At 33.2% G+C, this 14,595-nt stretch overlaps 2 long non-coding RNA genes across 5 annotated transcripts; one reads left to right on the forward strand and one right to left on the reverse strand.

Annotated features, from left to right (window-relative positions):
- Positions 1-3,597: 3,597 nt before the first annotated feature.
- Positions 3,598-7,199, forward strand: LOC114271090 (uncharacterized). Of its 4 annotated transcripts, none has more exons than XR_014333938.1 (5): positions 3,598-4,079; positions 4,210-4,266; positions 4,845-5,021; positions 6,553-6,702; positions 6,787-7,199. It is a non-coding gene; the product is annotated as an uncharacterized LOC114271090 (long non-coding RNA). The 4 variants fall into 4 exon arrangements; XR_014333939.1 differs by having other exon boundaries at positions 4,214-4,266; XR_014333937.1 differs by lacking the exon at positions 4,210-4,266 and having other exon boundaries at positions 3,605-4,079.
- An 804-nt stretch (positions 7,200-8,003) lies between these two features.
- Positions 8,004-10,883, reverse strand: LOC114271091 (uncharacterized). Its single transcript, XR_003632209.2, has 3 exons — positions 8,634-10,883; positions 8,378-8,542; positions 8,004-8,218 (listed from the first exon to the last, which is right to left on the reverse strand). It is a non-coding gene; the product is annotated as an uncharacterized LOC114271091 (long non-coding RNA).
- Between the last annotated feature and the right edge of the window lie 3,712 nt (positions 10,884-14,595).

Below are 14,595 nucleotides of genomic sequence, written 5' to 3' on the forward strand. Positions count from 1 at the left end.
TTCTACCCTTCTTGTATTTCTCTTAATCGGTATAAGACTACCTTTTTCTATATCAATCTCTCAAAATTTCCAAAGGCACACTTTCACCTTAAATTTTTGAGTTTAATACATATTATTTAGCATGTTTTCATCATAAGAGAAGTGGAAAATTTCCCCTAGTTGACTTCTTTTCTCGCCAACTTTCTTATTGCAAGAACTGTGCCAGAAAAATCTGTTTTACAACCAACTTTCAAAGAGTCTAGAAAAATTTAGAAAAATCTTCTGGACCTCAATTTTGTGTAAAAATATTTCTTAAGGAGTTATATTTCAAGGAAAATTGGTTTCATTAAAAAAAGAGTGAGAGGTTTGTGAGAAAATCCTATTTTCGTAACGGTCGACGAATCTAGAAAGAGCTGGAGTATTTCTGAAATAACTAAAAATCGGAAAAAGATATTCCATTTCCGAAAAATGTTCTGAAAACTAAATAAAATTCTCTACGAACTATAGGAAGACCAAATTTGGGAAAAATCTGAAATAGTCTTTTTAATCTTGATCTTTAAGTGACTTTGAATTTGGAAATTCTATTTACATTGATATTTTGTGCTCTTGACTGTATGAATATGCTTACTTATATATAATCATGTATTGGTATGATATTATACATGTCATGGTTATGTATTTTTTTTCCCTTGATGATGCTTATATCTAGAAAAATTTATTTTAATTGCTTGTGCTAACTAACTTAAGACATGTAACTCAATGGGAAACTTAATTGGGATGGTATTAGATTTTCGATCACTTGAATAATGAAGAGATGATAATGTGTTATGGATTGATGGGGACGTGTTCCCTAATTGAAGGAAAGTCTTGTGAAAGCAGTTGTATCAGAACCCTTGAATGGATCGGTTGTATTCAGACCCTAGGTACTTATGATGGATAAGGTTGGAGGTTATGGGCGAGGCCCTTATTTTATTGTCTCTTTTGAGGTCATTGGTTGGCTCTACGCGGTATATAACCGTTAGTAGGCATCCGGTGTAAGGTCTGCAAAGCAGCAAAAGAGGGGGCATACCAAATAATCCGAGTCCAATTCTTATGGTTGGGAGGATGAAATCTCTTTGGGGGATTTCTAGATTACTAACATCTAACCTTGTAATGCTTTATTACTGAATGATTATCATGCTTTATTACTTAATTGTTATAAATGTGATGGTGTATTGGATTGGGAAAAATGTATGGGGTGTGTGTGCGTTTACTGGGCATTCAAAGCTCACGGTATTTCATGCCAGGTATTGAAGACTATTAAACATGTCGAAGGCAACGCTGAAGTATTTGAAGACGTATGGGTATCTTATGAGAGTTAAGAACTAGTTATGCAAACATGTTTTGAGTTTGTAAGCGATTAATCTTTGTTGTAATTAAGACTTGTTTGTTAATTAATTGATATATATATATATATATATATATCATTTGTAACCTATCCGTATACTCCATCATCTCATGTAGGCTTTATGTTAATACTTGTCAGGATCTGTCAAAAAGGTAGCTTTGCTATCTAAGGTGGTTGGATTTAGAAGGAGGCTATATTGACTCCTCTGACCTTCCTGGGATTTTGCTTAGTTATTAGCCAAAGGACTCATTAGTGACGTTTCCTACTCTTATAACCTTAGATAAATCTTGTATTTATTTGTTACTATATTCTTTGATGTTCCTAATTTTTGGGGCACACAGATAAAAACTGATCGAGTTGAGTGTGTGACACTCTTTCTTTAAGACAATGGACGTCTATTTCCCAGGATACAATGATCAATGTCTTACACTAGTAGAACTACTATTGCAAGCCTAGCGAACTTCGCTGTGCCTGCACTTTCTTTATAAAAAAAATTAGACTCAGGAAAATATGAAGAATAAATGCAAAGATGAAGGAGAAATAACGAATTCTCTGTCCAAATTGAAGTGAGGGAAATGGAATTTATAGATTCCTCCGTGACTCTTTAGAAAGGTTGTGACCCTTCAAAAGGATACACTCTTCCATCTCAAGAGACACAACCATTGGAGTAAATTTTAATTCAAGTTTTCCAACAGTAATGACAAAAAGAAAACCTTTTTTTTCCCTTTTTTCCTGAAGTTGAAGGGAATTGTAGCAAGCAAACACCATAACAAAACACATGGAATTGTGGGATGTAAGAAATGATGGTGGAGGAAGGGAGATTCGATTTTTTCATATCTAGTTGAATTTGATCTTCTAGGTATTTATTTAATTGAGTAATAGCTCTTCGATTGATTGAAAATTCCTAAAATTTCAATGAGGATTGAGGATAGATTTTAGAGATTTCAACGAGGATTAAGGATAAATTTCAAAGTACTCTTACATTGCGGAACTCATCATTGGAGATGAATTCAAATGAGAAAAACCCTCTTCAACTTGCTCAACAAACACCACAGACTAACTACCATCATTTCCTTCAGCAATATCATCGACAAAGAATCCAGCTTTAGCAGCAACAGATGAAGCATCGAGTAGAAATGCCGTATCAGCAGAGCAATAGCAGTGTTAATCTGAATTTTGATAGCTCAACATGCACCCCCACCATGTCATCCACTAGGTCTTTTATCTCTTCATTGAGTATAGATGGGGAGTGTTTCTAATTTGGATAGGAATGCCTTCCATTTGATTGGGACAACTGGCTCTTCTAATCAAAATTCTCAGCAACATACGAGAAGGTGTTTTGGAAGAGAAGAGGAAGGTTGTGCAAAGTGCAGGAGTAGTGGTAGAAATGGAAAAGATTTAATGGAGGGAAAAAAGAAATGGCAAAGGAATTGAGGGAAACAGAAATAGAGGGGAAAATAAATTCATTTTGCTCTTGCTAGTTGACCAGTTGGTCGTCCTCCCAGATATCCTGTGTTTTGCTGATATCAAATAGAGGAATTGGTTATTTTTTACTCAAATTTGATGAAATTTTTGGTAAACCGTTAGAGATGTCCTAATAGATTTTCATTAATTTTTTTTTATCAAAAGACACAAGGCTCATTACTTTGGATTTATTAGTAAAAAAATTGTGTAAAGAATGTTTAATATTTTGAAGCATATTTATATGTGTCGAATATAAGTTAACAATATCCTTATACTGTATTTGATTGGGGGATTTTGGGAAGGATTTAGAAAGGGAAAAGAAAAAGGTATTGTGAAATTAAGTAAAATGTAAGTATATTTTATTCACATTTCACTTATCTTTTCCATTTTTCTTTCCAAAATCTCTCCTCAAAACTCCGACCAGACACAATATTAGAGAAAATATTAATGTCATATAATATTACCAATTAACTAATAAGGTTAAATGAAATAAGATATAAATAAAAAATGTTATGAATCCCAAATAATCTACCAAATATTTTATAAAATCTCTTACATGAGTGTGAGACCCACACAAACTCACATGTGTGTGGGTCCCACACCCATATGAGAAGTTTGGTAAAATATTTGGTGGATTATTTGAGATCCTTAGCATTACTTGATATAAATTTCAAACTCCTCCATCTCTTTGTTCCAAAAATATTTATAATTATTGAATTGCGTCAAAATTTTCATATAGTTCAAAAAGTAAAAATGTTAAAAAAAAATTTAAAAAAATAAAAGACACATAATGCTTAGATGTCTCTTTCCATGCCCCAAATTCGAACAGTCTGATGAAAATGAGCAAAATCAGCCAAAACCCTCACAATTTGATCATCGTTCAAAATCCCCATTACCATAATCGCTGTCTTCACTCTCATATTATCATCACACTTCACAAGCTCCTCCATCGCCGATCTCAGCCTCCCGATCACTAATTCCACGTGATTCGCATCCCCGTTCACCGCCGTCCTCGCCGTCTCCACCAACCCTAGCGTCACCATCCTCACCTGAACCCTAACCACCTCCTCCTCCAATTCCATCTCTTCTTCTCTTACTTCTACCGCCAATCTTTCTAATCTCCTCATCTGCTCCTTCGATAGATCCACCATGTACTTCTCTACTAGTTAAAAAATGAGTCTTGGTTTGAACCCTGCGATCCAGAGGAACGAGCACTCCAGCGAGTTCAATCAAGTCGGGAACAAACAAGGTACACGTTCTATCGAATTACTCTCAATTTTTCAGCATAGTATTGTTTATAGTGAGTGGAGATTCGAGTGATTAGATCTCTAAATCTGACTTCATCTTCTTCTTCTTTGATTCATTCTATGACGAACTAGCCAGCCATTGAAGAAGACTTAAAAGGCTTCGATATTGTCGAGTTCTTCAAATCTATTGTGAGACATCTCTACATTGTGAAATCAATTTGAGATAGCATTTGATGAATGAGATTGTAGACATTTATATATAGTGTGATTGTGAGGCGAATAGAGATTTGCTTAGTGAAGAAGGGATTTTATTGTGAATTTTGTGATCCCTAGGACAAAATAGAGGATTTGGGTTTCGTAGTAATCCTTTTTCAGTTAGGTAGTCCATTACAAAACAGTCGGTAACTGTCAAAATACCAAAAATGCTGGAAACAGAAATTTTAAATATTAAACGAATTATATGGAAGTGGATGTCATACATCTATGTAAATATTATATAAAATATTTAATAATTCATACTAACATTACTCGTCAAAATATATATGAAAACACTTTTTGAGGGGGTATTTCATAGGAGTCCGTATCCCCTCCTTGCAACAGTTGAGATCAGCCGTTGCACATCCAACAACCATAAAAAAAATATAAATTAAATTGAAATTTCATTTTATTCCCGCCTGTTGCTATAGTTATACATTCAAGCACAATCACTCTCACTTTCACTCAGCCTCATACTCACCCGTCTTCCTCCACCGAACCCACTATCACAGGCGACCAGTCTCCTAGATGGCATTGGCGACCAGTCCTGACGACGACCCAGACGGCGACCCACTCCAGCCCTGATATTCTCTGCTTCGTGAACCATAGCTGCACCGCGACCACCACCATCGGCTGAGCGAAGAAATTTCTTGATGAGAACGTGGGTTCTAAGGCCATAGAGGAACCAAGTTTGTCTTCGAAACTCTGAAATTAAGAAGTTAGGGTTGTGTGATTGAGATTGAGAAAATAGATTTGAAATTTCAAAATTAGGGTTTTGATTTGGGATTCGAACAGGGAAAAATTAAGGCTTTTAGAGTGGGTGTGTTTTTGTGTGTTTTGGATGAATCAGTATCCATAAACCTATTTAATTAGTTTGACAAATTGATTAATTTTCTACTTGTTTTTGTAAAGAATTGTTGTAGAGTTCTTGAATAGGCTTTGAGGAAATAAAATAATGTTGTAGGGTACAATTTGAAAGATCGAGTTGTAATTTCTTTTGGCTTCATTATGTAATACTGTTCCTGCAATGTTTTTAACTTTTCAAAAACATTATCCCTTGTGAAATTATATCCATGACACTAGTTTGAACTTAAGTTTTCAAATTAATACCTCCATTTGGCCAACACTTGTTGAGCAATCAAAATGCAAGATGAAAACTGTCATTACAATTGAGTTCAGAAAAACAACTATAACTCAAGCAGACGTTATGCACTAGTGGAAACATATAAATAAAAAATTACAGTACTCAAATCAAAACTTGCAGTAAATTTTGGTTGTTGAAAAACTGAAAATACTAAAATAGGTACAACAAGGCAGTTGTAAAACTTCAAGGTCACTCTTCTTTTGTACTGTTCAACAGTTCCTTCTCAGCAGCCAAACAAAAGAGAATCTTAAAAATTTCATTACATTCTGTCTTTGAAAAACTAATATTACAGTTGTACATAAATACCTAATTATCTACTTTGGGTAGAATAAATGAGAAAATCCTAGTAAGTTACAAATCAACTTTTATGTTGTTGTAGCCGAACTAGGTGTTTCATTGGCTTCAATGAAAGTGAGTTAAGAAACAATGAGTTAAGTCAATCCTTGACAGATGTTACAATTCTACAAGAATAAGAAAAAGAAAAAATCCAGTCACTCTCAAATAGAAGCAGTATGTACAAATTAAGCATTTAAATAACCTCAATAATGCCGATCTGACTCCTCTATAAAACTATATCTATATATATATATATATATTTTTAAATCAAATTGTTCCACATTGTAGTTGAAAATTGTTCCATTATACTAACTATTCCCATTTATCAGATGAAATATCAAGAAATAATATAGTTCCTGAAAATGAAATTCCAAAATCTAGTATTGCATACAATTAATCTAGCAAGTCTTGATATTTTACCCAAATATAAAATCTTATTTTTGAATCCATCATAGAGAAATAAACTCACTCAACATGCAAGCAATAGGGCTCAACAATTCTTTCTTGGTTTTGTAGTACAAATGCTATGTTTGTTCAGTTTGGCTCAAACATGGCAGTTTGAACAAATAGATGGTTTTAGTGAAGATGTACATTCCCTCAAATTCAAATAGCCTTCACACTCTGTCCCTTTCCTCTATGGAACTGCCATTACTTTTGTTATGCGCATAACTCTATACAACTGCTATTAACCTCATCAAACACAAGCATAGCATAACATTACAAATATCTCATGTATGCAGAATTAAAAAATGGCTTCTTCTTCTAACAATAGCAATATAAGATTATAACCGAGGTTGTGCAATTGTGAAAAAACCGCTGCCATATATATTGTAAGAACCAATGAGAATGGAAATCAAGGGCGTTTGTTCTTTGTTTGCCCGTCAAAATATGTAAGTATGTATTGGAAAATTTAATCCTTTAGTAGTCACATTAATATTTGTCTTATTCAACTAACTGATTATCATGCATTGTAGAGTAACACTCCCACTCCCCATTGCAATTAGTTCAAGTTCGTGGATGAAGATGATGAAGACGTTACGTCCATAATCCGTTCCAACACTAGAGCTTGTGATGCTATAACAGTAGAAGACTTTAATGATGTATGGACGAGGCTTGATGATATGGAAAATGACTATGGTCGAAGGCTTGAAAGGATGGAAAATAATATCAAAGCGATGGTGTATTTCATTGTATTTTCTATCATTTTGTACTTTATGATGTAACTTTCGTACTTTATTGTATTTTGGAAAATTGAATGGAAGTTTCTACCATTTTGGGTTTTATTGTACTTCATGATGTAACTTATATTTATGGAATGAATTTTAATGTTGAACTTAGAACTGCCATTACTTCATTATGGAATGAATTTTGGGAAACATTGGTCTCATTATTAGAGCTGACTCCTATTCTTAAATTCAGCTGTAGTCAATAGCCACCACTTGTTTGTTTGGAGCATAATGAGGACCATGATCACTTATTTTTTGATTGCCCTTTCTGTCAAACAATTTGGCAGTGGCCTCAACTTGTTATCTGTTAGCAAGTTTTTTTATTGCTCTCACTTATTAGACATAGATTATTATCTGTTAACAAGTTTAAAGCAGATCATTCTATTTGTTGCAGGTTTGGCACATTTTGGTTTGACACCAAAGAACCTTATACATTTTGGTTTCACACCTCAGAAACATTTTGGTTTCACACCAAAGAACCTCATACATGTCATGGTTCTATGAGTATGGCACCAGCATGTTCCTTCAAACCCAAACCCAAGCATCTAAACAAAATTGCATCAATTGAAATTAAAAAAAGAAAAAGAAAAAAAAGATCATCAACTGAAATTCACTAATTTTTACCAATATTAGTAATTGAACAGCATGATAGAAAGGCACCACTTGTGAAAATTCAATAAGTTGATCATCTTATGTAATTGAACTAATCCAAGTTGGTGCCTTTCACAAGTTGCTGAAATTCACTAATCCACTTGTGTAATTGAATAGAATGACACCTGTAGGTCTTCAAAAATTAAGACACCAATTTGGGATAATTTTTCTAACAAATGAAAAAGTTGTGTCCTTGTTCTTTCACACCAAAGAAAATCTAAAAATTTCAACACACACATTGGTCCATTTATTCCTTTTGAAACAATCAGTCAGAAGAAAATGAAATATAACATCAAGTGTAGCATTGACATTAACAAACCATACAAAGGATAACGTCAAGTGTAAATACAAGCCATTAACATTAACAAAATGTGGAACTACAAGCCATTAACATTAGCATCAACATCAAGTGAAGTCATAGCAGTAACATCACTTTAAAACAGTAGTTTGCTTTACAGCTTGCTTCACAGTTTCAGCTGCTATGACTTTGATTTGCAGTGCGTTCCACCTCTTTCTGCTTGTCGATAGCCTAAAACGGAAAAAGACAGAATTTTCCACAATTTTCAACAACTAAATACATACTTTAAACAGAATTTTCAGCAAGTAAATACATGCTCTAACAAAATTTCAGCAACTAAAGAGCTAGAATTTTCAACAACTAAAAATTAAAAAGACAGCAAGGACAAACCTGACTACATATTGGACTATTTGATTCTTGAGAATATCGAAACCCAATGTCATATCCACATGAACCTTAAAGTAGTGACTGGAATGTTGGTTGAGCAGAATACTAGTGAGGCATTGAATTTGGCAAAGAATTTGGCACTACATACACCTCCCACAAATTGTTCGCCTGCAACAATGTCATATATTAGGCTTCGCAATCATGGTTTGAGTTACATATTATATCCACATAGAAAATACAATGTTAACCTAACACTTACATGATAGGTGGGATACATCAATGGCGGAGGAATAGAATTACCACCCATGGCCAAAGATGGAGGAAGAGGATGAAGGAGAAGAAGAGGTTGAAGAGGAGGAACATGTTGATGAATATAGATATCTCCTCCAACAGATAATGGAGAAGGTGCAACTGTTGGACTAACTGTTGGACTTGCAATAGATTTTGACGAAGCCAAGCTGTTAGCACCCGTTTTTTTTGGAGTTCGCTACCAACGCCGCTTCGAATCCACCTTTTACCCTCCTTTTGCCTTTACTAGTTGCCACCTTTTCTTCAATCCTTTTGGTTGCACAACATGATTCACATCTTCGCAATCCACTTCAAAGCTTTGGGTGTCATCATCATTACTTATTTCAATTCCAACACCAAAATGAGCACTTAACCTACGTTCAACATTTGCACCTAATTTAGCAAGGTGTGCAATACAAAAATCATAAGTTTCTTCAGTCTCAGCAGCTCTCCTTGCTAGTGCTCTAAATGCGGTCATCAATGTCTTATACCGCGAGACTTGTTGGAATTTCACATCTACTTGAATGTCATTCCCCTTAATGTCCTTCACAGTTTCGGCTCTTGCTTGTTTAGTCCACCTCTTTAGAGTGTATTGTGGAGGAACCTCTTTCATTTTCAATATGTCTCTAATAACCTTCAATGAGTGACAACACAAGATTCCTTCCCTTTCAAACTTTGTACAATTACAACCCAAAGAGTCATCCCTCTCCATCTTCACTTTCCTTGCATGTTTGTTACCAATATCAACAACTGTGTAAATGGTACTAGCCTCACCATATTCAATTGCTTCTATGTTCGATTCAATGGATCAAAAGTACTCATTTTGAAATTTCTCAAAAATCTTTTTTGTGTACACATTACCCATTTGAATTAACATTCTTATTGTTGTTTTCACCTTTGGCACAAAGCATATCATACTTCTAACTCCTTGTATCGCTTCTCGTAAAGTACCATTTCGAAATGCATGAAGAATTCATTTAAGTTAAAATCAGAACGAATGTAATCCTTTAAAAAAGTATTAAAAGATTTACTAAGTTATGTGGTACTCATTCCCGCAGCCCATGTTGATCTAACATATGACCAGCCCCATTTTTCTTTCACTGCAAAAGTCAATTTCAATCAATGGTTTTCATGCGCATCATATTTATCAAGCATTTCCGCCCACTCTAACTTCCATTGATTTGCATCTTTAATGTCAAAGAAGAATTTATTTAGTACACCCTTTACCCCCCTTATCTTGGAACAAACAATTAACATGTTTTAATGCATTTTGTATCAAATGCCAAGTACACATTCGGTGACTCGTGTTAGGCATAACGATGGGTATGACTTTAGCCATTGTAGCATCTTGATCAGTGAACAAAGTTTTTGGTGCCTTTCTTGACATAGCCTCTAGAAAATTTTGAAACAACAACACAAACGATTTGGTGGTCTCATCATACAACAAGGCTGCACCAAATATAATTGTTTCCCTATAATTGTTGAATCCCACAAAAGATGCAAAGGGTCTATGTTCTTTGTTTAACTTGTAAGTTGTATCAAATGTGACAACATCACCAAATTGGCCATAATCCATGATCATTTGTGCATTGGCCCAAACTATATTCATTATTTACTCCTCGTTATCTGACTGAAAAGAATAAAAGAAGAAAGGATTCTGCAAATATTTTTCTTTAAAGTAGTGCAATACATTGCCTACTTCCCCATATGCTAAACTTTGTTATCTTTTGGTTCTCACATAATTTTTTTGATCTAATTTTGTAAACCCAAGACATTGCCTCTCACCAGTTTCCCTACCCATGAGTTCAAAAGACTAGCCTAAATGAAGACCAGATTGTGCCGCCAAATCTAACTCAATTGCTTGGGTAGTCGATATCTTTCTTTGTGACGGCAACATGTGGGCACACTCGGGTGATACATGATCATGGTTTTGTTTTTCTTTGAAATCAGTCACAACAAATTTCCAAATACCCTTATCTAAATTAACATAAAGTCGAGCCTCACAACCAGTCCTAGTTTCAGCTCTAGGGTTTTTTGCCAATGGGTCTCGTTTTTCAACCTTCCGAAATCCCTCCTTATTGTAAACCAAAAGTCTACAAATAAGTTGGTTAGTGAACTTGTTCTTCCTACAATAATCCCTTATTATGCTAAACCCTATTCTTCCTCCATATGTATTATAAAAATCATATACACATTGTTCAGAATCGAATGTCATTGCCTGTTTTGGCTTCCAAGCACAATCATTCTCAGGTTTCATATCCATAACAAAATGCAACTGAAAACCCATACAAATAAAATCTTAGCTACATAAATAAATCTTTATTTCAGAGACAAAAAAAAAAAAAAAAACACAATATCTGCACTATGATCAAAGAATTCACTGTCACACTTGGATAAAGAAACAAGAAATGAGAACTAAGGAGTGAGACCCAATTAAGATCAAATAATAAATCAATTAAACTATATAATCCCAAACTCCACCTACTTGGTTCTTTTTAAAGTGTCTAAGAAAAGGTATGCAAGCCAAGTACCTTTGGTAACACTGATTCATGGGCAACAAGAGTCATTTAGTTTTGGGTTTGGCAAGCCTATTGTAGCTCAACGGATAGGAAATAACATAAAAATACAAATTGTGAACTTTAAGAGCTTGACCATCAATTATAACAAGTGAATTTTTTTATCTGTCTATATGTTCACATCAAGCAATGGTGCATCTAACTGCCCTAAACCACACTGTCAATTTACATTTCACCTTTCGGCACACAAAACTGCCACATTAAGCATGTTTTAACTAAACAATGTGACTGATTCCAAGAGTAACAAGCTACACTTGAACAAAGTGTCAAATAGTAAGTGCTTGTCATATATTAACAATCAAGAGCAAGACAAGAAAGTACCATAAACTAAATTTGCAAGCTTAATGCACAACTACAGATAGATCTATATACAGACATCTAGACAAAGACATTAAGTCTTAGAAGACCCAAATTGTAAAAGGTGAATTTTCCTCCATTTTAGTCAAACCCAAATGGTAACAATTATAACAAATTGTAAAAAAACAATGTGTAACAAATTGAATTAACAGTCATGACTCACGACAAAGTCATCAATTATAACAAATTGTAAACAAACAATGTCTTTACAAAGCTTAAAGATTTAAAAAAAAAAAGAATCGAGAGACAAAAAAATATTCCAGAGAGATAAACTTACAGTCACATGAAGACTAACCTCTAATTTCAGTTTGAAAAAATTCCAAACAAACACACAAAATGCAGTTCAATTACAGAGACAGAGACAATGAAGACTAACCTTTGGTTTGCGAAGTGAGGGCACATAGAATGAGGGCGAAGCAATGGGTTCGGTTTGGGGAGTGGGTCGCTGTAGAGAGGGTCTACCGGTGAGGTGGAGGAGAAGAGCGTGACGGCTCTGGTTTTCCCTTTAGACAGAATCTGTAACGGCATCAAGAGTAGGTCACTGTCATCGGATCTGCAACTGCATCGAGACTGGGTCGCTAGTGAGGGTGGGTTCGACGGAGAAGAAGGAATGAGTGTGTGTTTTTGTGAGTGTGATTCCAAACCAAAATCTGTATAACCTCTGTATAGGCTGTGTTTTGTTTTGGTCGGAAAAATGAAATTTCAATTTCATATATATATATATATATATATAATATTCGTTGGATGTGCAACGGCTGATCTCAGTCGTTGCAAGGAGGAGATCAAGGAGGATATGCAAGGAGGAGATCCAAACTCTATTTGAGTTCATAGTGTTTCCCTTTTTACATACACAAATAAATTGCAAAACTCTAGAAAATTTGTTGAAAAAGTTACCGGAATATCATGGTCCTAGAGTTATGCACTTTATTTATTTATTTTTAATTTAATTGTAAAGGGTGTTTGGCCCAACTTACATTAGGGATAGATATTGGCTCGTTGGCCTGCTCAGTCTACTCGACTCAATTTTATTTTTCTGGAGTTTGGAAATGTTGTTTTAGCTCATAAGATCGGGCTAAACTAATATTTTCAACCAAAAATGTTAATGAGTTGGGTTTGGAATTTATATTTTCAACCCAACCTGACTAGTTATTAAATTAATTAATTAATTATTTATTTATTTATAATATATTAAAATAATTTTTTTTGGTTAAGATGGGATTTTATCTTTATTAATTTTATTGAAACTCACATTTGTAGTGAAGTGTGATTGAATTTATTTAAAAAATTCTTTAATTTATACACAAAATTTTTCAATTTATAATAATGTCTATATATTTATTTTAAAAAAAATATAATGTGTGATTGAATATGAAATGGTTTAATTTTTTTCTAAGCCTGATAGGTGGATTTGGGATTTATAATTATTTTTCTATAATATATGTTTCTATACTTGAAAAGTGAATGATAATATGTTTCTATAATATATATGTTTATTTAAAAGTGAATTATATATATCAAGTCTTTGATTTTGTTTCATAGCACAGAACTTTTACTTTTGTGAGGTAGGTTCTGGTAAATGTTCTCTAATCTCTATCTTATTGTCAAAAGTTAAAACTGTTTCTTTGATTTGTTCCGAGTTAACTTCCTTTTGATTTGCAACAAATTACAAAACTGATCTGGTTCTCTATCTTATTGTTATAATCTTATTAAAGAACTCAATACTTGGTTCTAGACTAAGCTTTTATTAGTTTGAGATCTATGAAGGACAAAAAAAAGGGGTTTCATTTCATTCTTTGCAAAGGTTGGTATTTTGCTAACTGATGATTTGGGTACTTTACCTTTCATTTTTTTTACCTGAAATGGAGTAGTGTTGGTTGTGACGTTTATCAATAGGCCTTCCCTGCCTCTGAAACAATTTATCGCTTTAAAAAAGAAATCCAAGCTTTGAATAGGTTGTTTAATTTGTGTGTTGTCTTTAGAGTAATAAAATACACTCCTAACTATTTTTCACAATTTCCCCTTGATACAATTGAGGTGGATTGATACTTTTGACCCTGTCTGCATAATCTTACTCTATATCCTTTATTTATGTTCTTTCCACTTGGAAATAAACAGCCTTCTTGGTTGCTTCATATGCAGCCTTGAAAGCTCTTTGCCAGTTTCTGCTATAGTTTTTTTAATTTTTTATTTTTTTTTTTCGATTTGTATTACTTGGTTGCTTTAAATTCAGAACCTTACATTAGCCAAGAAAGCATAATTGTATCTACGGTTTTACATTGTGCCACTCTAATTTCAGCTAAACTCTTTGTTTAAATTTATACTCGTAGCGTTTATGTATCAGACATTTTGTACTCTAACTTGGCTATGTAGAGCTTTTCAATAGTTGTATTATTTTAATGTTGCATTTTTTTCTTCTTCTTTGGTTTCCTCTTGATTCAATAGATTATAACGTTTGATAACGTTTACGTTTTTAGCTTATGTTTACAAAAATTTCATAAACTGATTTTTATTTATTTTTTTAAAAAATATAAACTATAAACGCGTTTGATTTGAACAAAATGCTTGAAAAAATTTAAAAACATAAACTAAAAAATATATTTGTTCATGCCTAAAATATTTTTATTTATTTTTTATTATTTATGATAATGGGATCATACACATTATAATTAAAGAAAAATTAATTAAAAAAATAATTGAAAAAAAAATTATTTCAAAAAAAAATTAATTAAAAAAAAATTATTTGGAAAAAAATTATTTGAAAAAAAAAATTGTTAGTAACATTTTTAAATTTCTGTTTAAAAACTAACATAAACTCATTTTTTGAGTTTACGTTGTTTCGTCAAATTTGTAAACTGAGACAACTATTTATAAACCAAAAAAATTGTCAAGCAAGCTTTTATGACAGTTTTTTAAATTTTTGTAAAAATAAATTAAAAATTAAAAACGAAATGATTACCAAACAGATAATATTCATATTTTTGTTTTATTTTATTTATTTGT

Source organism: Camellia sinensis, chromosome 1, assembly GCF_055761805.1.
Source record: "Camellia sinensis isolate YWXY chromosome 1, ASM5576180v1, whole genome shotgun sequence".
Taxonomy (NCBI): domain Eukaryota; kingdom Viridiplantae; phylum Streptophyta; class Magnoliopsida; order Ericales; family Theaceae; genus Camellia; species Camellia sinensis.